General features: G+C 48.6%; 2 non-coding genes across 2 annotated transcripts; one reads left to right on the forward strand and one right to left on the reverse strand.

Moving 5' to 3' along the window:
* Nucleotides 1-2533: 2533 nt before the first annotated feature.
* Nucleotides 2534-2625, forward strand: trnar-ucu (transfer RNA arginine (anticodon UCU)). Its single transcript is given in 2 exon segments — nt 2534-2570; nt 2590-2625. It is a non-coding gene; the product is annotated as a tRNA-Arg (tRNA).
* A 6374-nt stretch (nt 2626-8999) lies between these two features.
* Nucleotides 9000-9073, reverse strand: trnai-aau (transfer RNA isoleucine (anticodon AAU)). The gene has a single exon. It is a non-coding gene; the product is annotated as a tRNA-Ile (tRNA).
* Between the last annotated feature and the right edge of the window lie 7554 nt (nt 9074-16627).

Here is a 16627-nt window from a genome sequence, read left to right on the forward strand (position 1 = left end):
TTTCTACAGCCTCTCCCACCGGGGAGAGGGTACAGAGGCCTGAACACACACCAACCAGCTTCTTAATAGTTTTTACCCTCCTGTTGTTCGAATACTGAATGGACTCACAAACTCTGAACATTGGCCTGTCCCTGTGTTTTTGTTTTTGTTGCTGTTTACCCATCATTTACTTCTCTATGCTACTTAACCATGTGACCTGCCTGTATTGTTCGCAAAACAAAGCTTTTCATTTTCTTTTCTTTCTCGTTTTTTGAACTTTACCCCCACACTACCACGTGTGGTAGGGCTATATTTTCCCCAGCACCCAGGTTGTAATCACAGTGTGTGTGTACACAGAGGGACTGATCACAGTGGGTGTGTATACAGAGGGACTGATCACAGTGGGTGTGTATACAGAGGGACTGATCACAGTGTGTGTATACAGAGGGACTGATCACAGTGTGTGTATACAGAGGGACTGATCACAGTGTGTGTGTATACAGAGGGACTGATCACAGTGGGTGTGTATACAGAGGGACTGATCACAGTGTGTGTATACAGAGGGACTGATCACAGTGTGTGTGTTTACAGAGGGACTGATCACAGTGTGTGTGTTTACAGAGGGGTTAATCACAGTGTGTGTATACAGAGGGGCTGATCACAGTGTGTGTGTTTACAGAGGGGTTAATCACAGTGTGTGTACACAGAGGGACTGATCACAGTGTGTACACAGAGGGACTGATCACAGTGTGTATATACAGAGGGACTGATCACAGTGTGTACACAGAGGGGCTGATCACAGTGTGTGTATACAGAGGGACTGATCACAGTGTGTATATACAGAGGGACTGATCACAGTGTGTACACACAGAGGGACTGATCACAGTGTGTATATACAGAGGGACTGATCACAGTGTGTGCATACAGAGGGACTGACCACAGTGTGTGTGTACACACAGAGGGACTGACCACAGTGTGTGTACACAGAGGGGCTGATCACAGAGTGTGTATATACAGAGGGACAGATCTCAGTGTGTGTGTATACAGAGGGACAGATCACATTGTGTGTGTATACAGAGGGACAGATCACAGTGTGTGTATACAGAGGGACAGATCACAGTGTGTGTATACAGAGGGACTGATCACAGTGTGTGTGCCAGTGTGAGACACAGTGAGAGATAACAGATCTACAAACCTTTATTCATTCCCCCACCAGGAAGTAAGGAAACAGCAGGGTGGCCAGTGACAAGCAGTGCCCTTCCCATCAAAGGGCAGTACTACAGTGATCAAAGAAAGGGAACGGGAGGTTAGGGATTAAATGACAAAGCTTTTCACTGTGCCTCGGCACACATGACAATTCGATTCCATCTGTATACAGCATCATCATAACTTGGAGATGCCGGTGTTGGACAGGGGTGTACAAACTTAAAAATCACACAACACCAGGTTATATTCCAACAGGTTTAATTGAAAGCACACTAGCTTTCGGAACGTCGCTCCTTCATCGGGTGATAGTGGAGGGCTCGATCGTAACACAGAATTTATAGCAAAAATTTGCAGTGTGATGTATCTGAAATTATACATTGAAAAATTGATTATTGATTATCATCTGTGAGAATACAGTGATAGTTTCACTTCATGTGTAAATCATAAAACCTTTTTTTAAAAGTTGCATTCTCAGGTTAGCTGTTAACAATGGTGATAGCTAGACAATATGTTGAAGGTGTTAGTCCTCTGTCTATGACCTGATGTTTAGATTGATTCTAATCTAAAACGTGAGATAACAGAGTTTTACATAAATTCATGCAGTTTTTGTGCTCAGAGTTCTACATGAATGTATGCAGTTTTTGAGCAAAGTACAACGTGACTCTGCAAGTACAAATTCACCCCACAAAATATATGTGTGCATCTGGGTCTTTGTGTGTGTGTGTGTGTGTGTGAGAATGTGTGTGTGTGTGTGTGTGTGTGTGTGCAGAGTGTCTTAAGTCTGTGAGGGGGTGCACGTGTGAGTGTGTGTGTGTGTGTCTATAAGTGTGTGTGGGTGTCTGTGTGCGCGTTTGCGTGTACCTGTGTCTGTGTGCATGTGAGAGAGTGTGTGTGCAGGAAACTCAAAAACTGCATGAATCTATGTAAACCTCTGTTATCTCACTTTTTACATTAGAATCAATCTAAACATCAGTTCATAGACAGAGAACAACACCTTCAACATACTGTCTAGCTATCACCATTGTTAACAGCTAACCCGAGAATGCAACTTTTTAAAAAAAGGGTTTTGTGATTTACACATGAAAGAAGTGAAACTATCACTGTATTCTAACAGAGGAAAGGCTTAACAGACAATCAATTTTCCAATGTATAATTTCAGTTACATCACACTGCAAATGTTTGCTATAAATTCTGTGTTACGATCGAGCCCTCCACTATCACCCGATGAAGGAGCGACGCTCCAAAGGCTGGTGTGCTTCCAATTAAACCTGTTGGATTATAACCTGCCTGGTGTTGTGTGATTTTTAGCATCATCATAGGAAGCGCATGAAGAAGGAGCATCGCAAGAGGCTCTGTGGCGCAATGGATAGCGCGTTGGACTTCTAGTCTGAGCCTAGTGAAGGCATTCAAAGGTTGTGGGTTCGAGTCCCACCAGAGTCGGGTTTTAAGCTGCATTCTTGGGGGTGCGGGGCTATTTTTCCTGCAGCCCAGGGACAGGTGAGTCAACGCCCCCTGGACCCGAGGCTGAACCACCTGCAATACGTCCTGTCTGCAGTCAGTCTCCCCCACTCATCCCCATTGACTGGTCTGAGCGGGCGGGTGAGGGAGATGTTCAGCGAGATTGACTCGCCCACTCTTCCAAAGCCCTTGCTCTGATGGGGTGTGTATGCACCGTACTGTCCGGAGGCTGGAGGAGGGGAGCGGGAGGCAGGTTCGCTTTGTTCTGTTGCTGCTGTTTCTGCGTGTTTTGTTTTTTTTCTCGAAAAATGCATTTGGAGAAACGGCTCGTTCTGCGTTTGTCTGTAAGTCAAGGGAAAGCCAAGAGGCGCTTCCAGGTTCAGAGTGGATTTGTTTGGGAAATAACCGTGCAGTTTGACCCCCCACAACACACACACACGGAATCATTATTAAACCAAAACAGCTAGCCCCTGTGCTCTGACCTGGCACTTGCTTTGACGACTGAAACCAAAAGCACGGGAAGACATTTTGCATCCTCTGCGATGTGCGGTCGCGAAAACCGGCCCTTCGGCCCATCCTGTCCACTCCACACACAAGCGAGCGCTGGACAAATGGAAAGGGTACGGCCCAGAGAAGGATCGAACCCGCGACCTTAGCGTGAGTAACGCCACGCTGTCACCAAATGGGCTAACCGGCCAAGACAAGCCGAAGGCGTTCATCAGAATCCCCATCATGTAGCGTTGCCTGTCTGATGTTTGCTGTTCAAATTCCCTTAGAAATGTGTTGCTGGAAAAGCGCAGCAGGTCAGGCAGCATCAAAGGAGCAGGAGAATCGATGTTTCCCTTTGTTCAAATTCCCTGCCATTCTCCACTGTGCTTGGTAACACAGTGTGTGTATACAGAGGGACTGATCACAGTGTGTACACACACAGGGGCTGATCACAGTGTGTGTATATACAGAGGGACTGATCACAGTGTGTGTGTATACAGAGGGACTGATCACAGTGTGTGTGTACACAGAGGGACTGATCACAGTGTGTACACACACAGGGGCTGATCACAGTGTGTGTATATACAGAGGGACTGATCACAGTGTGTGTGTATACAGAGGGACTGATCACAGTGTGTGTGTACACAGAGGGACTGATCACAGTGTGTGTGTACACAGAGGGACTGATCACAGTGTGTACACACACAGGGGCTGATCACAGTGTGTGTATACAGAGGGACTGATCACAGTGTGTGTGTATACAGAGGGGCTGATCACAGTGTGTGTGTATAGAGGGACTGATCACAGTGTGTGTATACAGAGGGGCTGATCACAGTGTGTGTATACAGAGGGACTGATCACAGTGTGTGTTACAGAGGGACTGATCACAGTGTGTGTGTATACAGAGGGGCTGATCACAGTGTGTGTATACAGAGGGACTGATCACAGTGTGTGTTACAGAGGGACTGATCACACTGTGTGTGTATACAGAGGGCTGATCACTGAGTGTATACAGAGGGACTGATCACTGTGTGTTACAGAGGGACTGATCACAGTGTGTGTGTATACGGAGGGGCTGATCACAGTGTGTGTGTATACACAGGGTCTGATCACTGTGTGTGTACACAGAGGGACTGATCACAGTGTGTGTGTATACAGAGGGACTGATCACAGTGTGTATATACAGAGGGACTGATCACAGTGTGTGTGTATACAGAGGGACTGATCACAGTATGTGGTCACAGAGGGACTGATCACAGTGTGTGTATACAGAGGGGCTGATCACAGTGTGTGTATACAGAGGGGCTGATCACAGTGTGTATATACAGAGGGACTGATCACAGTGTGTGTGTGCATACAGAGGGATGATCACAGTGTGTGTTACAGAGGGACTGATCACAGTGTGTATGTGTTACAGAGGGACTGATCACAGTGTGTGTATACAGAGGGACTGATCACAGTGTGTGTTACAGAGGGACTGATCACAGTGTGTGTGTATACAGAGGGACTGATCACAGTGTGTGTATACAGAGGGACTGATCACAGTGTGTGTGTATACAGAGGGACTGATCACAGTGTGTGTATACAGAGGGACTGATCACAGTGTGTGTTACAGAGGGACTGATCACAGTGTGTGTGTATACAGAGGGGCTGATCACAGTGTGTGTATACAGAGGGACTGATCACAGTGTGTGTGTATACAGAGGGACTGATCACAGTGTGTTTTACAGAGGGACTGATCACAGTGTGTGTGTATACAGAGGGACTGATCACAGTGTGTGTATACAGAGGGGCTGATCACAGTGTGTGTGTCTGCAGAGGGACTGATCACCGTGTGTGTATACAGAGGGGCTGATCACAGTGTGTGTCTGCAGAGGGACTGATCACCGTGTGTGTGTATACAGAGGGACTGATCACAGTGTGTGTGTATACAGAGGGGCTGATCACAGTGTGTGTATACAGAGGGGCTGATCACAGTGTGTGTGTATACAGAGGGACTGATCACAGTGTGTGTATACAGAGGGGCTGATCACAGTGTGTATATATACAGAGGGACTGATCACAGTGTGTGTGTGCATACAGAGGGACTGATCACAGTGTGTGTGTATATACGGAGGGACTGATCACAGTATGTGTTCACAGAGGGACTGATCACAGTGTGTGTGTATATACGGAGGGACTGATCACAGTATGTGGTCACAGAGGGACTGATCACAGTGTGTGTATACAGAGGGACTTATCACAGTGTGTGTGTATACAGGGGGACTGATCACAGTGTGTGTGTATACAGAGGGACTGATCACAGTGTGTATATACAGAGGGACTGATCACAGTGTGTGTATACAGAGGGACTTATCACAGTGTGTGTGTATACAGGGGGACTGATCACAGTGTGTGTGTATACAGAGGGACTGATCACCGTGTGTATACACAGAGGGACTGATCACAGTGTGTGTATACAGAGGGACTGATCACAGTGTGTGGATACACAGGGGCTGATCACAATGTGTGTGTGTACACAGAGGGACTGATCACAGTGTGTACACACACAGGGGCTGATCACAGTGTGTGTGTATACAGACGGACTGATCACAGTGTGTGTATAGCTGATCACAGTGTGTGTGTTTACAGAGGGACTGATCACAGTGTGTGTGTGTTACAGAGGGACTGATCACAGTGAGTGTATACAGAGGGACTGATCACAGTGTGTGTTACAGAGGGACTGATCACAGTGTGTGTGTATACAGAGGGGCTGATCACAGTGTGTGTGTATACAGAGGGGCTGATCACAGTGTGTGTGTGTATACAGAGGGACTGATCACAGTGTGTTTTACAGAGGGACTGATCACAGTGTGTGTGTATACAGAGGGACTGATCACAGTGTGTGTGTATACAGAGGGGCTGATCACAGTGTGTGTGTATAGAGGGACTGATCACAGTGTGTGTATACAGAGGGGCTGATCACAGTGTGTGTATACAGAGGGACTGATCACAGTGTGTGTTACAGAGGGACTGATCACAGTGTGTGTGTATACAGAGGGGCTGATCACAGTGTGTGTATACAGAGGGACTGATCACAGTGTGTGTTACAGAGGGACTGATCACACTGTGTGTGTATACAGAGGAACTGATCACAGTGTGTGTATACAGAGGGCTGATCACAGTGAGTGTATACAGAGGGACTGATCACAGTGTGTGTTACAGAGGGACTGATCACAGTGTGTGTGTATACAGAGGGGCTGATCACAGTGTGTGTGTATACACAGGGTCTGATCACAGTGTGTGTACACAGAGGGACTGATCACAGTGTGTGTGTATACAGAGGGACTGATCACAGTATGTGGTCACAGAGGGACTGATCACAGTGTGTGTGTATACAGAGGGGCTGATCACAGTGTGTGTATACAGAGGGGCTGATCACAGTGTGTATATACAGAGGGACTGATCACAGTGTGTGTGTGCATACAGAGGGATGATCACAGTGTGTGTTACAGAGGGACTGATCACAGTGTGTGTGTGTTTACAGAGGGACTGATCACTGTGTGTGTATATACAGAGGGACTGATCATCGTGTGTGTGTATACAGAGGGACTGATCACAGTGTGTGTATACACAGGGGCTGATCACAGTGTGTGTATATACAGGGGCTGATCACAGTGTGTGTGTATACACAGGGGCTGATCACAGTGTGTGTATACAGAGGGACTGATCACAGTGTGTGTGTATACAGAGGGACTGATCACAGTATGTGTTCACAGAGGGACTGATCACAGTGTGTGTGTATACAGAGGGACTGATCACAGTGTGTATATACAGAGGGACTGATCACAGTGTGTGTGTATACAGAGGGACTGATCACAGTGTGTGTACACAGAGGGACTGATCACAGTGTGTGTTCACAGAGGGGCTGATCACAGTGTGTGTGTATACAGAGGGACTGATCACAGTGTGTGTGTATACAGAGGGACTGATCACAGTGTGTGTGTATACAGAGGGGCTGATCACAGTGTGTGTATACAGAGGGACTGATCACAGTGTGTGTTACAGAGGGACTGATCACACTGTGTGTGTATACAGAGGAACTGATCACAGTGTGTGTATACAGAGGGCTGATCACAGTGAGTGTATACAGAGGGACTGATCACAGTGTGTGTTACAGAGGGACTGATCACAGTGTGTGTGTATACAGAGGGGCTGATCACAGTGTGTGTGTATACACAGGGTCTGATCACAGTGTGTGTACACAGAGGGACTGATCACAGTGTGTGTGTATACAGAGGGACTGATCACAGTATGTGGTCACAGAGGGACTGATCACAGTGTGTGTGTATACAGAGGGGCTGATCACAGTGTGTGTATACAGAGGGGCTGATCACAGTGTGTATATACAGAGGGACTGATCACAGTGTGTGTGTGCATACAGAGGGATGATCACAGTGTGTGTTACAGAGGGACTGATCACAGTGTGTGTGTGTCTGCAGAGGGACTGATCACAGTGTGTGTGTGTTTACAGAGGGACTGATCACTGTGTGTGTATATACAGAGGGACTGATCATCGTGTGTGTGTATACAGAGGGACTGATCACAGTGTGTGTATACACAGGGGCTGATCACAGTGTGTGTATATACAGGGGCTGATCACAGTGTGTGTGTATACACAGGGGCTGATCACAGTGTGTGTATACAGAGGGACTGATCACAGTGTGTGTGTATACAGAGGGACTGATCACAGTATGTGTTCACAGAGGGACTGATCACAGTGTGTGTGTATACAGAGGGACTGATCACAGTGTGTATATACAGAGGGACTGATCACAGTGTGTGTGTATACAGAGGGACTGATCACAGTGTGTGTACACAGAGGGACTGATCACAGTGTGTGTTCACAGAGGGGCTGATCACAGTGTGTGTGTATACAGAGGGACTGATCACAGTGTGTGTACACAGAGGGACTGATCACAATGTGTGTACACAGAGGGACTGATCACAGTGTGTGTGTATACAGAGGGACTGATCACAGTGTGTGTTTACAGAGGGACTGATCACAGTGTGTGTGTACACAGAGGGACTGATCACAGTGTGTGTTCACAGAGGGACTGATCACAGTGTGTGTGTACACAGAGGGGCTGATCACAGTGTGTGTATACAGAGGGACTGATCACAGTGTGTGTGTACACAGAGGGACTGATGACAGTGTGTGTATACAGAGGGGCTGATCACAGTGTGTGTATACAGAGGGACTGATCACAGTGTGTATATACAGAGGGGCTGATCACAGTGTATGTGTATACAGAGGGACTGATCACAGTGTTGTGTACTGTCTGGAGAGACCGATCACAGTGCTCTTGCCCCTCTTTATAAAACTCTGATGATGGAAACCTTAACCGTGGGACATCTTGCAAACGGAATCGCTTCTAACCCTGTCAGCCTGCCCGCAGCAATCCCGGGGCTTGGGGGAGCCGCTGGGCCGTGTGTAATAACAGCTTCCCTTGGGAGTGTAGCCAGAGGGGCAGACCCCTGTGCAGAGGAACCCCTTCACAGCGGCTGTTTCCTGAAAACTGTGAGGAAACAAAAAACCGAACTGGTTTGATGTTGGCAGTGACCCAGGACTGCCCTCAATGGGACAGCACTGAAAACCCGAATAAAACTAACAGGACCCGCAGCGATCGTTCGGAAAAGCTTCTGCAGCTCCAGACGAAACCGAAACCGAAACGAGTTGACTCCGAAGTTTGTGGGGATTGTGGCCCCATGTTTTCCGGGCAGCTCAGCTGGGAGCTTTGTAACTCGGGTCTTGGAGAGCCCGGGGATCTGTTAGGAGCCAGAGCTGGAAGGTGGGAGTGTGAGATGTACCGACAGTAAAACACGGCTGGCCCGTACGGGGATCGAACCCGCGACCTTGGCGTTATTAGCACCACGCTCTAACCAACTGAGCTAACCGGCCAGGACACGCACCCTAGCCTCCTTCAAACCCCTGCTATGCTAACATCTTGGTAAAATTCTTGGGACAGAGGAGATGTTGCAGTTTCCAGTCTCACACTGTCAGTTCCTCCCTCTCTGACAACCCAACACCCCTGGTTTACTCCCTCCCGACCTCATGACTTGCTGAGACACTTTCTCTGACAAAAACAACTGCAATTCATTACACTTATATTCTTAAAATGTCTTGAGGGCTCTCACCTCCCTCCATCCTCAATGGGCCCAATGGCCTTACTTCCTATGTCTTACTGGCCAGTTCCAGCTGACCACCACCCTCTGGGTAATCTCCCTTCAGTCAGTTTGAGCCATAGGGAGAGAGGCTGAACAGGCTGGGGCTGTTTTCCCTGGAGCGTCGGAGGCTGAGGGGGTGACCGTATAGAGGTTTATAAAACCATGAGGGGGCATGGATGGGGTAAAGAGGCAAAGTCTTTTCCCTGGGGTGGGGGAGTCCAGAACTAGGGGGGCATAGGTTTAGGATGAGAGAGGAAAGATATAAAAGAGATCTAAGGGACAACTTTTTCACCCAGGGGGTGGTACGTGTGTGGAATGAGCTGCCAGAGGACGTGGTGGAGGCTGGGACAATTGCAATATTTAAGAGGATGGGTATATGAATAGGAAGGGTTTCGAGGGATATGGGCCGGGTGCTGGCAGGTGGGACTAGTTTGGGTTGGGATATCTGGTCAGCATGGACGAGTTGGACCGAAAGGTCTGTTTCCACACTGTACATCTCTATGCCTCCAAATCCCTTCTCACCCTCCTGCTCCTGACCTTAAAACTCTGCCCCCGCCCACGCCTGGAGAGATTTATCCCAATCTATCATATCTTACAGCTTTGCTCATTGATTAATACAACATGGAAACAAACCCTTTGGTCCAACCAGTTCATTCCAACCATAATCCCAAACTAACCTAGTCCCGCCCGCCTAACCTAGTCCATATCCTTCCAAACCTTTCCTATTCATGTGCCTATCCAAAGTTGCCCCAACATTGTCTTCTATAAATTGGAACTGCACCCCATAATCCACCACTTCTCAGGAAGTTCATTCCACACATAACCTCTCTGTGTAAAACAACATGGTCCCAGGTCTGGTGGCACGGTGGCTCAGTGGTTAGTGAGGCTGCCTCACGGGAGCCTGGGTTTGATTCCAGCCTTGGGGGCAACTGTCTGTGTGGAGTTTGCACATTCCCCTCTCCGTGTCTATGTGAGTTTCCCCCGGGTGCTCCAGTTTCCTGCCACATTCCAAAGATGGGCAGTTTAGGGTGGATTGGCCGTGCTAAATTGTCCCATAGGGCCCAGGGATGTGCAGGTTAGGGTGGGTTGGCCGTGCTAAATTGTCCCATAGGGCCCAGGGATGTGCAGGTTAGGGTGGATTGGCCGTGCCAAATTGTCCCATAGGGCCCAGGGATGTGCAGGTTAGGGTGGATTGGCCATGCTAAATTGTTGCATAGTGCCCAGGGATGTACAAGTTAGGGTGGATTGGCCATGCTAAATTGTCCCATCGTGCCCAGGGATGTACAGGTTAGGGTGGATTGGCCATGCTAAATTGTCCCATAGTGCCCAGGGATGTGCAGGTTAGGGTGGATTGGCCATGCTAAATTGTCCCATAGATCCCAGGGATGTACAGGTTAGGGTGAATTGGCCATGCTAAATTGTCGCATAGTGCCCAGGGATGTGCAGGTTAGGGTGGATTGGCCATGCTAAATTGTCCCATAGTGCCCAGGGATGTGCAAGCTAGGGTGGGTTGGCCATGCTAAATTGTCCCATAGGGCCCAGGGATGTGCAGCTCAGGGTGGATTGGCCATGCTAAATTGTCCCACAATGCCCAGGGATGTGCAGGTTAGGGTGGGTTGGCCATGCTAAATTGTCCCATAGTGCCCAGGGATGTGCAGGTTAGGGTGGGTTGGCCGTGCTAAATTGTCCCATAGGGCCCAGGGATGTGCAAGCAAGGGTGGATTGGCCATGCTAAATTGTCCCATAGTGCCCAGGGATGTGCAGGTTAGGGTGGAGTGGCCATGCTAAACTGTCCCATAGTGCCCAGGGATGTGCAGGTTAGGGTGGGTTGGCCATGCTAAATTGTCCCATAGTGCCCAGGGATGTGCAGGTTAGGGTGGGTTGGCCATGCTAAATTGTCCCATAGTGCCCAGGGATGTGCAGGTTAGGGTGGATTGGCCGTGCTAAATTGTCCCATAGGGCCCAGGGATGTGCAAGCTAGGGTGGATTGGCCATGCTAAATTGTCCCACAATGCCCAGGGATGTGCAGGTTAGGGTGTGTGGGCCATGCTAAATTGTCCCATAGTGCCCAGGGATGTGCAGGTTAGGGTGGGTTGGCCGTGCTAAATTGTCCCATAGTGCCCAGGGATGTGCAGGTTACGGTGGGTTGGCCATGCTAAATTGTCGCATAGTGCCCAGGGATGTGCAGGTTAGGGTGGATTGGCCATGCTAAATTTCCCCGTAGTGCCCAGGGATGTGCAGGTTGGGGTGGATTGGCCATGCTAAATTGTCCCATAGTGCCCAGGGATGTGCAGGTTAGGGTTGATTGGCCATGCTAAATTGTCCCATAGTGCCCAGGGATGTGCAGGTTCGGGTGGATTGGCCATGCAAAATTGTCCCGCAGTGCCCAGGGATGTGCAGGTTAGGGTGGATTGGCCATGCTAAATTGTCCCATAGTGCCCAGGGATGTGCAGGTTAGGGTGGATTGGCCATGCTAAATTGTCCCATAGTGCCCAGGGATGTGCAGGTTCGGGTGGATTGGCCATGCAAAATTGTCCCGCAGTGCCCAGGGATGTGCAGGTTAGGGTGGATTGGCCATGCTAAATTGTCCCATAGTGCCCAGGGATGTGCAGGTTAGGGTGGATTGGCCATGCTAAATTGTCCCATAGTGCCCAGGGATGTGCGGGTTAGGGTGGATTGGCCATGCAAAATTGTCCCGCAGTGCCCAGGGATGTGCAGGTTAGGGTGGATTGGCCATGCTAAATTGTCCCGTAGTGCCCAGGGATGTGCAGGTTAGGGTGGATTGGCCATGCTAAATTGTCCCGTAGTGCCCAGGGATGTGCAGGTTGGGGTGGATTGGCCATGCTAAATTGTCCTAGGTTAGGTACATTAATCTGGGGGAAATGTTGAGTAATAGGGTCTGGGTGGGTTACTCTTCGGAGGGCCAGTGCCGACTTGCTGGGCAGAAGGGCCTGTTTCCACATTGTAGAGATTCTTCTTCTAAAAATAATTCTAAACTTCTCACCTTAAAAATGTGTTTCCTAGTCTTGAAATCCCCCATCCTAGGGCAAAGACAACTGACATTAACTCTAACCTGATTATTTTATAAGTTGTGTACAGATTTATCAGAACGTTGCTTCAGTGGGCCAATTTCAGTTCTGAGAAGACATTGGATAGATTGGCATTGTTTCTCTTGGGACAGAGGAGACTAAATTCTTGGAATTAGAATGAACTTTATTGTCACTTGTACTGGCATGAGTGAAGTGAAAGGTTTGCTCACAGCGCCATCTCAGGGACAGAGTCCTCACTTACAAATTCTTAAAGAGAGAAAAATATTACAAAAAATAAAGCAATAAAAGGTCCAGAATAACAGTCCTCCCAACCCAGTCCACCCCAGCATCTGGTCTCTATTTGTATTGGGTCTTGACTCAAATAAAATCACGAGGGGCCTGGGTAGCGCAGAGACGAGGTGAAAATGAGTCCTGCAGATGCTGGAGAGTCAAGAGTGTGGTGCTGGAAAAGCACAGCAGGTCAGGCAGCATCCGAGGAGCGGGAGATTCGACGTTTCGGACAAAAGCCCGATTGGAGGCCTGAATGAAGGGCTTTTGCCCGAAACTTCAATTTTCCTGCTCCTCGGATGCCGCCTGACCTGCTGTGCTTTTCCAGCAACACACTCTCGATTCTAAATAGACAAGGTCTTTTCCCTGGGGTGGGGGGATGTCCACAATTAGAGTGGGCCTAGGTTTAGGCTGAGACGGGAAAGATTTAAAAGGGACCTCAGGGGCAACCTTTTCACGCAGAGGGTGGTGCGTGCTTGGAATGAGCTGCCAGAGGAAGTGATGGAGGCTGGTACAATTGCAACATTTTAAAGGCATCTGGATGGGTAAATGAATAGGAAGGGTTTAAGAGGGATATGGGCCAAGTGCTGGCAAATGGGACGAGATTAGGTTAGGGTATCTGGTTGGCATGTAACAGAGTTGTACCGAAGGGTCTGTTTCCGTGCAGTACATCTTTATGACTCTATAACTCAGTGAAAAGCTGATAAGTGGCCACCTACTGGGTCATCTCAGTTACAAAGTGAGGACTGCAGCTGCTGGTGATCAAAGTTGAGAGTGTGCTGCTGAAAAAGCACATCCAGTCAGACAGCAGGGGAATCGATGTTCTGGGCAAAAGCCCGATTGAAGCCTGATGAAGATTAACTAGTTGCAGATTCATTCCAGTGTAACAGTGGCTTGAATTGTTGGATCATGTGGCCTGTTTCCACACTGTGGGGACGCTGTGATCTATGATAATGAACATCACCAACTTACAACGCCATCTTAGATACATCATACCTCGGGTACAATCCTTGGGTTCCAGGATAGAGAAATGAAGAGAAAAAAGTCACATTACTGATGCAATACATTCGGTGAAAGAATCAGGAAAACAGGACAATAATATCACAGTCTCTCTCCAAGGGCTGTCTGTGGCAGACCAGCGCAGTGCGCCTCCTTGTGGTCTGATCACAGGCTGCTGCCATGCTCAGCCCTGGATTCCTGCCCTCTCTGGGCTGCTGGTCGCTGGTATCCCTGCTTCAGGCCCCTGGACTCCATCTACGCTCCACCTAGGCCCGGAGTCAGAGGCTGGGACCTGAGAGAAGGCAGAGGAAAAGGAAGGGCAGAGTGGAGGAGCTCCTGTTGGAGTACCCCACTACTCTTACTGAGGGTACCTGAGGTGGTATGCACACCAGGACGTACACTTGCGCTGCCAAGGCTGCGGCCTAGTGCTGAAGGACAGGATTAGAACAGTCCGCTGATGTGTTTTGACTGATGCAGGAAGGCTGTCATCTGGGCTGTGGGTCTCATTGGCACAACGTCGCCTGACCAATCTGTTATAATCCCTTGAGCAAGTTAGACTGAGGAAAGCCATCGGATGTGACCTATTTGATTTTCCAGAAGGGCTTTCAGGAGATGCTGTACAGGAGGCTGCTGAGTTAGATAGTGGATGGTTAGAGGACTGGGGGGAACTGGTAGAAGGCAGAGGGTAGAGATGAAGGGGTCTTTCGCAGGTCGTCACGGGGAGTTCAACAAGGATCTGTGTCGGGACAACAGCTATTCACATTATACATTAATAATCTGAACAGAGGAGTGAGTGGCCAGAGGAAGTGCTGGAGATGGGTACGTTTAAACATTTAAAAGTTAGATGGATGGGCAGGCTTTAAAGGTTCATGGGCCAAGTGCTGGCAAATGGGGCTAGGTTCCTTTAGGATATCTGGTCGGTATGGACAGGTTGGACCAAAGGGTCTGTTTCCGTGCCGTACATCTCTATGACTCCACAGCTCGATATCCATGCTCTCCCTCAACATTCACCCTTGTTACATCTCTTTTTCTCTTTCTCCATCGTGAACAACCCCTCCGTCTTTTGAGCTGGGTCTCTGCTTCTGTCAAAAGCAGACCTTTGAGTACAGGAGTTGGGACGTCATGTTGAGGTTGTACAGGATGCTGGTGAGCATTTTTCAGGAGTACTGTGTCCAGTTCTGGTCGCCCTGCTATAGGAAGGATTTCATCAAGTCGGAGAGGGTTCAGAAAAGAGTTACCAGGCTGTAGCCAGGGGTGGAAGGTTGGAATTTATAAAGAAAAGCTGGATAGGCTGGGACCTTTTTTCACAGGAGTGGAGAAGGCGACCTGACAGAAGTTTAAAGAAGGTATAGATAGAGTTGAGGGGAGTTGACTTTTCCCTAAGATGGGGAATTTCAAGAAAAGGGGGCATTTTTTAAAGGTGAGAGGAGTTATAGATTCCGACAGCACAGAGACAGGTTCCTGTGGCCCAAACTGGTCCATGCCGACCAAAATGTCCATTAACGCCAAACCCACTCCCCTGGACTGGGCTCACAGTGTGTGTACATTCAGAGGGACTGATCACAGTGTGTATATACAGAGGGACTGATCACAGTGTGTATATACAGAGGGACTGATCACAGTGTGTATATATACAGAGGGACTGATCACAGTGTGTGTATACAGAGGGACTGATCACAGTGTGTGTATACAGAGGGACTGATCACAGTGTGTATATATACAGAGGGACTGATCACAGTGTGTGTATACAGAGGGACTGATCACAGTGTGTGTATACAGAGGGATTGATCACAGTGTGTATATACAGAGGGACTGATCACAGTGTGTATATATACAGAGGGACTGATCACAGTGTGTACATTCAGAGGGACTGATCGCAGTGTGTATATATACAGAGGGACTGATCACAGTGTGTATATACAGAGGGACTGATCACAGTGTGTATATATACAGAGGGACTGATCACAGTGTGTATATATACACAGGGACTGATCACAGTGTGTGTGTATACAGAGGGACTGATCACAGTGTGTGTATATACAGAGGGACTGATCGCAGTGTGTATATATACAGAGGGACTGATCACACTGTGTGTGTATACAGAGGGACTGATCACAGTGTGTATATATACAGAGGGACTGATCACAGTGTGTATATATACAGAGGGACAGATCACAGTGTGTATATATACAGAGGGACTGATCACACTGTGTGTGTATACAGAGGGACTGATCACAGTGTGTATATATACAGAGGGACTGATCGCAGTGTGTATATATACACAGGGACTGATCACAGTGTGTGTGTATACAGAGGGACAGATCACAGTGTGTGTATACAGAGGGATTGATCACAGTGTGTGTGCCAGTGTGAGACACAGTGAGAGATAACAGATCTACAAACCTTTATTCATTCCCCCACCAGGAAGTAAGGAAACAGCAGGGTGGCCAGTGACAAGCAGTGCCCTTCCCATCAAAGGGCAGTACTACAGTGATCAAAGAAAGGGAACGGGAGGTTAGGGATTTAATGACAAAGCTTTTCACTGTGCCTCGGCACACATGACAATAATTTCAATTCAATGACATCTGTATACAGCATCCCCATAGGAAGTGAATGAGGGGCGAGGGGGGATGGAGGGGCCATTGCAAGCGTCGCTGTGGCGCAATGGATGGCGTGTTGGACTTCTACTTTGAAGCTGTTGAAAGCATTTAAAGGTTGTGGGTTCGAGTCCTGCCAGAGTCTGGTTTTAAGTTGCATTCTTGGTGGTGCGGGGCTATTTTTCCTGCAGCCCAGGGACAGGTGAGTCAAGGTCCCCTGGGCCAGAGGCTGAACGACCTGCGATACGTCCTGTCTCTAGGGTGGCATGGTGACTCAGTGGTTAGCACTGCTGCCTTACAGCACCAGATGTGCGGGGCTGGTGAATTGGCCATGCTAAATTGCCCATAGTGTTGGGTACGTTAGTCAGAGGGGAA

This window comes from Hemiscyllium ocellatum, chromosome 50 (genome assembly GCF_020745735.1).
Source record: "Hemiscyllium ocellatum isolate sHemOce1 chromosome 50, sHemOce1.pat.X.cur, whole genome shotgun sequence".
NCBI lineage: Eukaryota > Metazoa > Chordata > Chondrichthyes > Orectolobiformes > Hemiscylliidae > Hemiscyllium > Hemiscyllium ocellatum.